Source organism: Lontra canadensis, unplaced genomic scaffold (genome assembly GCF_010015895.1).
Source record: "Lontra canadensis isolate GAN:19392208 unplaced genomic scaffold, GSC_riverotter_1.0 scaffold27, whole genome shotgun sequence".
In the NCBI taxonomy this organism is placed as follows: domain Eukaryota; kingdom Metazoa; phylum Chordata; class Mammalia; order Carnivora; family Mustelidae; genus Lontra; species Lontra canadensis.
In genome coordinates this window covers 10,015,536-10,026,121 of record NW_022631021.1, presented here as the reverse complement: position 1 = coordinate 10,026,121, position 10,586 = coordinate 10,015,536, and positions in this window count along the sequence as shown.

Sequence of the window (10,586 nt, the reverse complement as noted above, 5' to 3'; positions counted from 1 at the left end):
GAAACTTCCAGACTCATTCTATGAAGCCAGCATTACCTTGAGTCCAAAACCAGCAAGACCCCACTAAGAAGGAGAATTGTGGACAAATATCCCTAATGAACATGGATGCAAAGATTCTTAACAAGATCTAGCTAATTGGATCCAATCTTACATTAAAAGTATTATTTGCCATGACCAAATGGTATTTATCTTTGGGTTGCATTTGTGGTTTGATATCCACAAATCAACGTGATACACTACATTAATAAAAGAAAGTATAAGAACCATATGATCCTCTCAATAGATGCAGACATAACATTTGACAAAATAGAGCATCCTTTCTTCATAAAAATCCTCAACAAAGTAGGGATAGAGGGAACATACCACAACATCATAAAGGCCATACATGAAAGACCCACAGCTAATATCATTCTCAATGGGGAAAAACTGATAGCTTTTCCCCTAAGGTCAGGAGCACAACAGGGATGTCCACTCTCACTACTGTTGTTTAACAAGTACTGGAAGTCCTAGCCATACCAATAAGAGATCAAAAAGAAATAGAAGACATCCAGATCTGCAAAGAAGAAGTCAAACTCTCCCTCTTGGCAGGTGCCATGATACTCTATGTAGAAAACCCAGAAGACTCCACCAAAAAAATGTTAGAACTGATACAGGAATTCAGCAGTCTCAGGATATAAAATCAATGCACAGAAGTCTGTTGCATTTCTATACACCAACAATGAAGTAGCATAAAGAGAAATCAAAGAATTTATCCCATTTACAATTGCACCAAAACCTGTAAGATACCTAAGAATAAACCTAACCAAAGAGTTAAAAGATCTGTACTCTGAGAACCGCAGAACATTCATGAAAGATATTGAGGAAGTCACAAAGAAATGGAAAAATGTTCCAAGCTCATAGATTGGAAGAACATATATTGTTAAAATGCTTATACTACGCAGAGCAATCTACACATTCAGTGTAATCCTTATCTAATTAAAACCAGCATTTTTCAGAGGTCTGGAACTGTATGGAACCAGAAAAGACCCCAAATAACCAAACGTTTTCTTTCTTGAAAAAGAAAACCAAAGCTGAAGTTCTCATAATTCTGGACTTTAAGCTATATTACAAAGCTGTAATCATCAGGACATGGTACTGGCACAAAAACAACACATTGATCAATGGAATAGAATAGAGAACCAGAAATGGACCCTCAACTCCACGGTCAAGTAATCTTTGACAAAGAAGGAAAGAATATCCAATGGGGGGGGGATCCCAGTCTCTTCAATAAATGGTGTTGGGAATATTGGATATTTACATGCAGAAGAATGAAACTGGACCACTTTTTTACACCACACATAAAAATAAATTCAAAATGGATGAAAGACCTAAATGTGATACAGGAAGCCATCAAAATCCTAGAAGGGAACACAGGCAGCAACCTCTTTGACCTTAGCTAGAGCAATTTCTTGCTAGACATGAGTCCAGAGGTGAAAGAAAAAAAAAGCAAAAATGAACTATTAGGACTTCATCAGGATAAAAATCTTCTGCACAGCAAAGAAAACAATCAGTAAACTAAAAGACAACCCATGGAATGAGAGAAGATATTTGCAAATGACATATCAGATAAAGGGCTAGTATCCAAAATCTATAAAGAACTTCTCAAACTCAACACCCCCAAAAAAAATCAAATAATGTAGTCAAGAAATGGGCAGAAGACATGAACAAACAGTTCTCCAAATAAGACCTACAAATGGCCAACAGACACATGAAAAAAATGCTCAACATCACTCATCATCAGGGAAATACAAATTAAAACCACAGTGAGATACCTCACGCTGGTCAGAATGGCTAAAATTAACAACCCAGGAAACAACGATGTTGGCAAGGATCCAGAAAAAGGTGAACCTTCTTACACTGTTGGTGCGAATACAAACTGGTGCAACCACTCTGGAGAACGGTATGGAGATTCCTTAAAATGTTAAAAATAGAACTACCTTGCAATCCAGCAATTGTACTACTAGGTATTTATCTAGAGGATACAAAAATAGTGATTTAAAGGGACAACTACACCATAATGTTTATAACAGCAAAGTCCACAATAATCAAACTATGGAAAGATCCCAGATGTCCATCAACAAATAAATGGATAAAGAAGATGTGGTTATTATTCAGTCATCAAAAAGAATGAAGAATAAAGTTCTGCCATTTGCAATGATATGGATGGAACTAGAGTGTATTATGCTAAGTGAAATAAGTCAGCCGGAGAAAGGCAAATACCATATGACTTCATTCATGTGTGGAATTTAAGAAACAAAACTGATGAACATAGAGAAAGGGAAGGAAAAATAAAACAAGATAAAAACAGAGAGAGAGGCAAACCATAAGAGACTTTTAGCTATAAGGAACAACTGAGAGTTGCTGGAAGGGAGGTGGTAGGGGATAAGATAATTGCGTGATGGGCATTAAGGAGGACGCTTGATGTAATGAGCACTGGCCATTATATGCAACTGATGAATCACTAAATTTTGCCCCTGAAACTAATAATGCACTATATATTAACTAACTTGAATTTAAAAAAAAAATATTTTTCTACTTATGATCATATGATATGTCTTCATTAGCCTGCTCATGTGGTAGATTATACTGATTTTTAAATGTTGCACCAACCTTACATATCTGGAATTAAACTTGTTTTGTTTGGATTTATAATTCTTTTTTTACATTGTTGGAGTGGATTTCCTAATATTTTGTTGACGATTTTTCATCTATATTTATATATGTAGTTTTTATTTTGTTGAAGTGTTTTTATCTGGATTTGGTATTAGGTAACAATGGCCTCATAGAATGCATTATAAAATGTTCCTGAGGGTTTTGGAGGGGAGGAGGTAGGGGGTTGGGTGAGCCTGGTGGTGGGTATTAAGGAGGGCACATATTACGGGGAGCACTGGGTGTGGTGCATAGACAATGAATTTTGAAACACCGAAAAGAAATGAAATAAAATGCAAAGGGAAAAAATTAAAAAAATAAATAAAACTGCAAAAATAAAATAAAATAAAATATTCCTGTGTTTCTATTTTCTGGAAAGATTTTGGAGAATTGGCATGGTTACTTTGTTATATGTTTGGTAGAATTCGCCACTGAATTCATCTAACCCTAAAAATTATTATTGGTTTCATTTTGTTAATTGATATTGGCCTATATAGATTATGCATTTCTCCTGTGTGAGTTTGAGTAGTTTTATCTTACCAGGATTTGGATCATTTCATGCAACTTAACAAAATTGTTGGCAGAGTTGTTAGTAGTATTCCTTCATTATCCTTTTAATATCCAGGTAATCAGTAGTGATGACCCTTTTTCATATATGGTATTGGTAATTTGTGTCTTCACTCTTTTTTTCATAGTTAGCTTAGCCAGAAATTTATCAATTTTATTAACATTTTAAAGAATTAGAATTTTACTTTTTTGTTTTTCTCTTCATTGTTTTTTCTGTTTGTAAATTCATTTATTTATGCCCTAATTTTTGTTATATCTTTTCTCCTGTTTGGTTTATTCTTAATTTGCTGTAAGGTGGAATTGCGTGTTGTTGATTGTGGACCTTTCTTCATTTCTAATATATGTATTTAATGGTATAAATTTTCCTCTTTATGCCACTTTCACTGCATCTCCCCAATTCTTGGTGGGATGTATTTTAAATTTTATTTAGTTTAAAATATTTTAAAGATACTTTTTGTGAGACTTCTTTGACCCATTGGTTATTTAGGAAAGTATTTTGAAATTTGCAATCTTTCTGTTATTGATTTCTAGTTTAATTCCATTATAGTCTCAGAACAAACTTTGCATTAATATTATTATTTTTAATCAGTTAAAGTATATTTTATGGCCTCAAGTGTGGTTTATTTTGGTGAATGTTCCATGTGAGCTTAAGAAAAATATATATTTTCCTGTTGGTGTATGGTGTATTCATTACATGTAAATTAAGTCAAGTTGATTACTAGTTTAGTAGTTAAAATGATATCTATCTTAATTTTCTGTATGCTCTATATATCGATTACTGACAGAAGGGTTTTGAAACCTCCAAATATGGTAGTGATTATTTATTACTTTTAATTATATCAGTTTTTAACTCATGCATTTGTTTATGCTCTGTTGCATGTATACAATTTAGGGTTGTCGTGTCTTCTTGGAGAATTGACTCCCTTATCATATGATGCCCATACTTATTCCTGATATATTTCCTTTTTGTAAAGTCTGCTTTGTTTCAAATTAATAAACCTCGTCCAGCTTTCTTTTGATTACTCTTAGCATGGTATATCCTTCTCCATCATTTTATTTTTAACCTTTACTATATAATTAAAATTGGTTTCTTTTAGACAGTATATAGTTGTTTATTCTTTTAATATACTCTTACAATCTCTATCTTTGAATAGATATTTAGATGATTCATAGAAAAGTTGATTATTGGTACAGTTAGATTAATAATTGCCTTATTTTTAGCCATTTTCTAGTTGTTGTTTTTTGCCCCCTTATTTTCTGCCTTCTTTGCTGTTAATTGAGCATTTTTGTGATTATTTTATCTCATCCCCTAGCATATTAAATATGATTTTAAGATTTTCCAATATGCACTTATGCTTAATCTATCTTCAATTTCAAATAACACTATACTCCCTCACATGTAGTAAACATGCCTCAGAGTATTCCAATGCATCCTTCCAATGGTTTATGATATTGTCAATGATTTTACTGTTTGTGCTATAATCATGCAATATATATGTTACTATTATTAAAGTTATCTTTTAGTTTAAGAAAAATATTTTATCTTCCTTTATTCCTTCTTCTATCTTCATTTATTCCTTCTTCTATGTTCTTTTGTTTTTAAATGTGGCTTTGAATTTCTTACCTATGTTATTTTTTTCCCCCAACAAACTTGTTTTATTCCTTTCAGAACCTGAAAGAGTCTTTATTTCTCCTTTACTATGGAAGTTGAGTTTCTCAGTTTATGGTTCCATCACCTGTTCCAGGTTAGTAAATCCTGTTTTTGATTCTGGATTCATGTGCTTTCCCCCCCCGCCCCATTTTAGAGTAGAAATTTACCTTTTTTTTTTTTTTTAAAGATTTTATTTATTTATTTGACAGACAGAGATCACAAGTAGGCAGAGAGACAGACAGAGAGAGAGAAGGAAGCAGGCTCCTCGCTGAGCAGAGAGCCCGACCTGGGGCTCGATCCCAGGACCCCGAGATCATGACCTGAGCCGAAGGCAGAGGCTTTAACCCACTGAGCCACCCAGGCGCCCCAGCAATTTACCTTTTGATGTCAGTTTTCTGAGGAGTCCATGCTTAGTTCATTGAGGTTTTTATTACCATAATGATGGAAGTGACAACATTCAAAACCTTTCATGTTGGATCTGAAACTAGAAGTTACCATAATGCTTCCTGATACCTTCTCTATAAAAATTCTCTCTCTCTTTCACTCTCTGTATACATATATATTTAGTGGACTGTGCCTATTACAGGGTGTGCCTCTCAATTAAAGAAAATCAACTGTAATGTTCAAAAACAACATTTTCACACTGGTTTTCTTTTATTGGAAAATGAAAAACTTAATTATTAATAGCTTCCCCTAGTACTACTAAGTCATTGTTTTATGTTTATTTCTTGTGTGTGGAGATTATCTTGTATTTATATTTATTCATGCTTTAATGTGTCTTAGCATGTTTCTAGTTTATTCGAATTATAGGTGACTGAAATAATACATGTAAAGATGGCCCCATTCTGAAAAATCTATGGACCGATAGATTGGAAGCATAAAATAGACTGAGGACAATCCTGTCATGTTCCACTGGGAGATATATTTTACCCTTCAGCAGCATATTAGAAATGCATGTTTTAAAAATGAATGCAAACTACACTGTACTTTTCTCCCATAAGACACATTTCTCAGCCATGAGCAGAATTTTCTTCTTGGCAGAAGTTTGGGTTTTTTTGTTTGTTTGTTTTATTTTATTTCGTGGCTTTTTTTTTTTTTTTTTGTGACTGGAAAGCTGCTTATGAGTTTAATCTCTCTAGTATTTTTATTTCTACAAGTAGAAATTGACACACAAGATTTAAAATCACATGGTAAGAATAAGAATAACTTACTTTTCACAATGGTTTTATTTGGCCAAGAGAGGTCATATTTCCCCATAATATTTGCCACTATGTTTTATTAGAATTTAAAAATTAACTAAAAACATTGCTGCAATTATCCAAAAAATTTGAAGTTGAATACCAAGTATGAAACTTATTGCTAGTCAATGTTGAAAGTTTTTTTTAAATAAATGAAAAATTATTCCATTTTGAACTATAACAATGATGTATTAATATTTACTTCCCACTTTTGAAATATACAGTGATTCTTCAGTTAGAAAAGGCACATTTTTCTTTAATCAGGCAAAGTGTTTCAAGAAGTATTAGAAAAGAATTCTGCTTGATAAGTGTTTGTGAGACTTTGGACATGAAAGTTTTTATTATTTCTTGCTTCATTTCAGTCACTAGCAAGTAAAGAGTTTAATTAATTTAATTATGTAATAAATATGCTTATTTTCCTAACTGCCTCTATTCTCCTCCCTATTGTTTACTGAAACTTCATTAAAGTACTAAAAAATTATCAGAGACTTATAGTATCTCTGCATGGGCAATTCTTTGGAGATTTTTACAACTCACGTAGACAAAAATAGTCATCATCAAAAATTGAGTCATCAATACCAGAAATGAGTCCTGAGCTTTTCCTTAATATTATGACTAAATATAAATTTATAGAGCTGCCATGACAATATTACAGCTCTCCTTAGCTCAAGAACAGACAAGGTATATATTAAGAGAGAACTGTCAACCTCTAAACCTTATGGAAGTCATCATAAAGCCCAGCCTGGAGTGCACACTTATCTCCAAATAAATCAATTAGAAAATGCAAAAGTAACTCAAATGAAGTAACTTAACATAGCATCAGTACTGGGAGTGAAGTATAGGTAAAACTTTCAAGAGTTTAAATAATTTAGTGTTGACATGACTTTTTTGAGGTGAACCATCCCAAAATACGAAGAGTGCCTTGTCATTTGGGACTACAAAAAATAACCAAATTTAAAAGTAGATGATTCTTGAGGCACATGGGTGGCTCAGATGGTTAAGTGTCTGCCTTCAGCTCAGGTCATGTACCTGGGGTCCTGGGATCAAGTCCCGCATTGGGTTCCCTGCTCAGTGGGGAGCCTGCTTCTCCTTCTCCTCTCTTTTTCTCTGTCTTTCATGAATAAATAAAATCTTTAAAAAAAATTTAAAAAAAAGACAATTCTCAAAATGATGGAACTTCAAGTCATTTTTTTAAATCTTATTTCAGAAAAACCTGGAGATATCTGCCTGGCTTAAATTTTCCAATATGTAGGAAAATTATTCATTTAAATGATATTGAAGTATCATTTTTCTTTAACTTATTTCAAGTATATGACATTATCCCAATTAACGTAATACATTACAAATAAAAACTAGCACATTTCAGTGGGTTTCTATAGAAACTGTGCAAAAGTGAAATTACTGTTACCTATTAAAAACATTATCAATTATCTGATGAAATTAATTCTATCACAAAATTTTAGAAAGCATGCAATGAAAACACAAGTTTGAACATGCATTTGGAAGGATTTGCTGATGGGGGCTTTATTTTATTCAGTGTAGTGCTAGTTTTTCATCTGTAAAATTATCGAGAGAGGATCAGATAGGAATAAGCTTGAAACCTGAGTTTTTGAGAGATTTTTGGCAAATTTTCATTGGAGGTGTTAGATAACAATTAAAAGAACTAAGAGAATCTCTCAGAATAGAAACACATTTTTAAACACAAGAGCATGATGAAAGCATTCTTACATGAAAAATGGTTGAGCCTTTATTCAGTCTTTAAGGGCATAGATCTGTCACTTTCATTCCTAGTCTACTTCTTTTTATATAGCAGGCATTTAATAAAGAGCTAATGAAAAGCTAAATGATTTACTCTAAGCTTGGTGTGTACAATCATCATTCAATACTTTTTTCTATGTAAAGACATTCATTGTGACATTGGTACAAAATTGCAAAATAGAAGTGAGTTATTGTACAAATTGACATAAGAAATTATAGTATTTTTAACTATATTATCTTTTTAGTTGATTTCAGTTGAATGTATGGCTTATAAAATTTACTGCAATCTTGGATGAGAAAATTGGGAGTGTGTAACAACCACAGAACTGTCAAAGATGACTTTAAGAAGGTTGATTTTAGCAATTAAATGATGGTATTTGTTAATGAGGCAGGCAATGCAAGAGAAAGATGTACTTGGGGAGGGAAAATCCAGAGTAAAATTTTGAGCATGTACTTTTTTTAAGTTTTCTTTTAAACACACTAGTGTTGATGTAAATAGGACAGTTGGATACACAAGTCTAGAGGTCAAGAGAAAGAGTGCAGGTTAAAAAAAAATTGTGCATGGGCAACAAAAAGAATGCAGTAGAAGAGAAATGATAGGTAGAAGAGAAGTGATAGGTGGTTGAGTGTGGAAGGTTCTTAAAGAACCCTCTTTAAGAAGGAAGGAATAACAATGATATGTCTATTACAAATAGACATATTTGTAATATAGATATATCTATATCTATAGGATATATCAGTACTTGGTATATCAACAAGTGGTTTTTGCAGCTTTCATAAGGGTGTTTTATAGGAATTGAATGGTACAAGTTATTATGTACATTTTCTACCCCATAAAATTTAAGTTTCCTGCTGGAAAGGTTAGTGTCTTGGTTTTTTGTTTGTCTGTTTTGTATGTTTTTTAAGGTTAGTGGTTTTTTGTCATGATGTTATACAAGGCAAATTACATGGTGGTTTCCACATAAACTTATTGAGTGTTTGGGGAAAATGTATTGAGGGATATGAAGAAGGAAGAGTACTCTTCCCTTCATTTTCAAACTGATATACTAAGTTGCCTATTTTAAGTTTGTCTAAAATTTTCATAGAATTAGAAGATGCTAAGTCATTTATTTTCTTTATTTTTAAATACTCTCATAAAATGACTATGTTTTAAAAAAAAAAGTATTTGAGAGAGAGAGAGTGCACTTATTTGACTTGCATTGACCAAAGAATTTTGAGTGATGTTTTATTTCTAAGGCAGTGTATGTAATTGACAATTCAAAACTTTTTCTTTACCCTCTTTTACAATCACCATCACTTTCCAGATAGTGGCTGTTCCAGCAAACCAGTCCCCAGAGTGAGGTCGGGAGATATGGCAAAGACTGTCTAGATGACCTGCAGTAAAATAAATATGAACAACAAAACAACACAGAACAAAAGTGTTTATTGTTTGAGGCCACAAAGTTTGGGGAATATTTGCTACCTTAGCATAACCTAATCTATTCTGATTGATACAAGTACAAAGCAAATTTGCTCAGAGTGCTTACATATTTAAAATACTTTGCTTAGAAGATAATTTGCATTAGTATCATATATTGTTTCTCCCAGGATATTTACCTTTCATTTATTACTTTCATGTGGTTAGAAAGTTATATTCTTTGTTAAAAGTTATATTCTTTGTTAAAAGTATATCATAAGGAAGAAATGAGAAGTAGGGTCAAAACGCTCTTTTTGTATTCTGTTTTTTGTTTTGTTTTGTTTTTGTTTTTTGTTTGTTTGTTTGAGACAGAGAGAAAGCATGTGTGCGGTGGGGAGAGGAGCCGAGAGAGAGGGAAGAGAAAGAATCTTAAATGGGCTCTGCATTGGGCAGGGATCCAAGGAAGGGCTCACTCTCAGAACCCTGAAATCATGACCTGAGCTGAAATCAAGGTTGAATGCTTAACCCCCTGAGCCACACAGGTAGCCCTGCTTTTTGTATTCTAAATACCTTATCACTTGGTAAGCATAGAATTAATGAAACAGATAAAAGTGGGGGAGGAAATTTGAAGTCATAAAAGTACTCCCTTGGAGAAGTGTTTACGTGAGTATAACTAGGTTTCCCTCAGAGACCAAAAAAAAAAAAAAAAAAAAAAAAATTAGGTGGATGACTGGAACAAAGTGTATACAACATTGGCAGTGCAAGAGGTAGAGGACAGGTGAGAGAGCTGTTGCATAGTAGCTTTAGGTAAATGAGATGAATAGTTTTTTTAAAAAAATGTATCTTAGAAAATTGTGCAAATACACTCAACTCAAGACAGCAATGAGGGTTAGTAATGGGTTTGCAAAAATATATGTCACCTGAATATCAGCCCTACACCTTTCAATTCTCTGGCTTTCTGTAACAAACAAAACTCTGACATAATTCCTTTTACAGATGGGATCATATGTGTGGGGTCAAGTTTATCTGCCAGTTCAGTGCAAGAGAGCATTAGACTATAAGCTATTTAAAATAAGGTTTTAGTTCTTGAATAACTGAATCTGAGTATTGTGATTGAGATTTACTACTGCTATATTTATCTATAAAAATACATAATACTTTTGATTTGTATTTGTTCAAAACAAACAAACTTTATTTTGCATTTTTCCAAAGCAAAGTTTTTATCATACTAACAGGGATAATAATGTCAGTTAAAATGTATATTCCTGTTACAGTTTATAACACATTC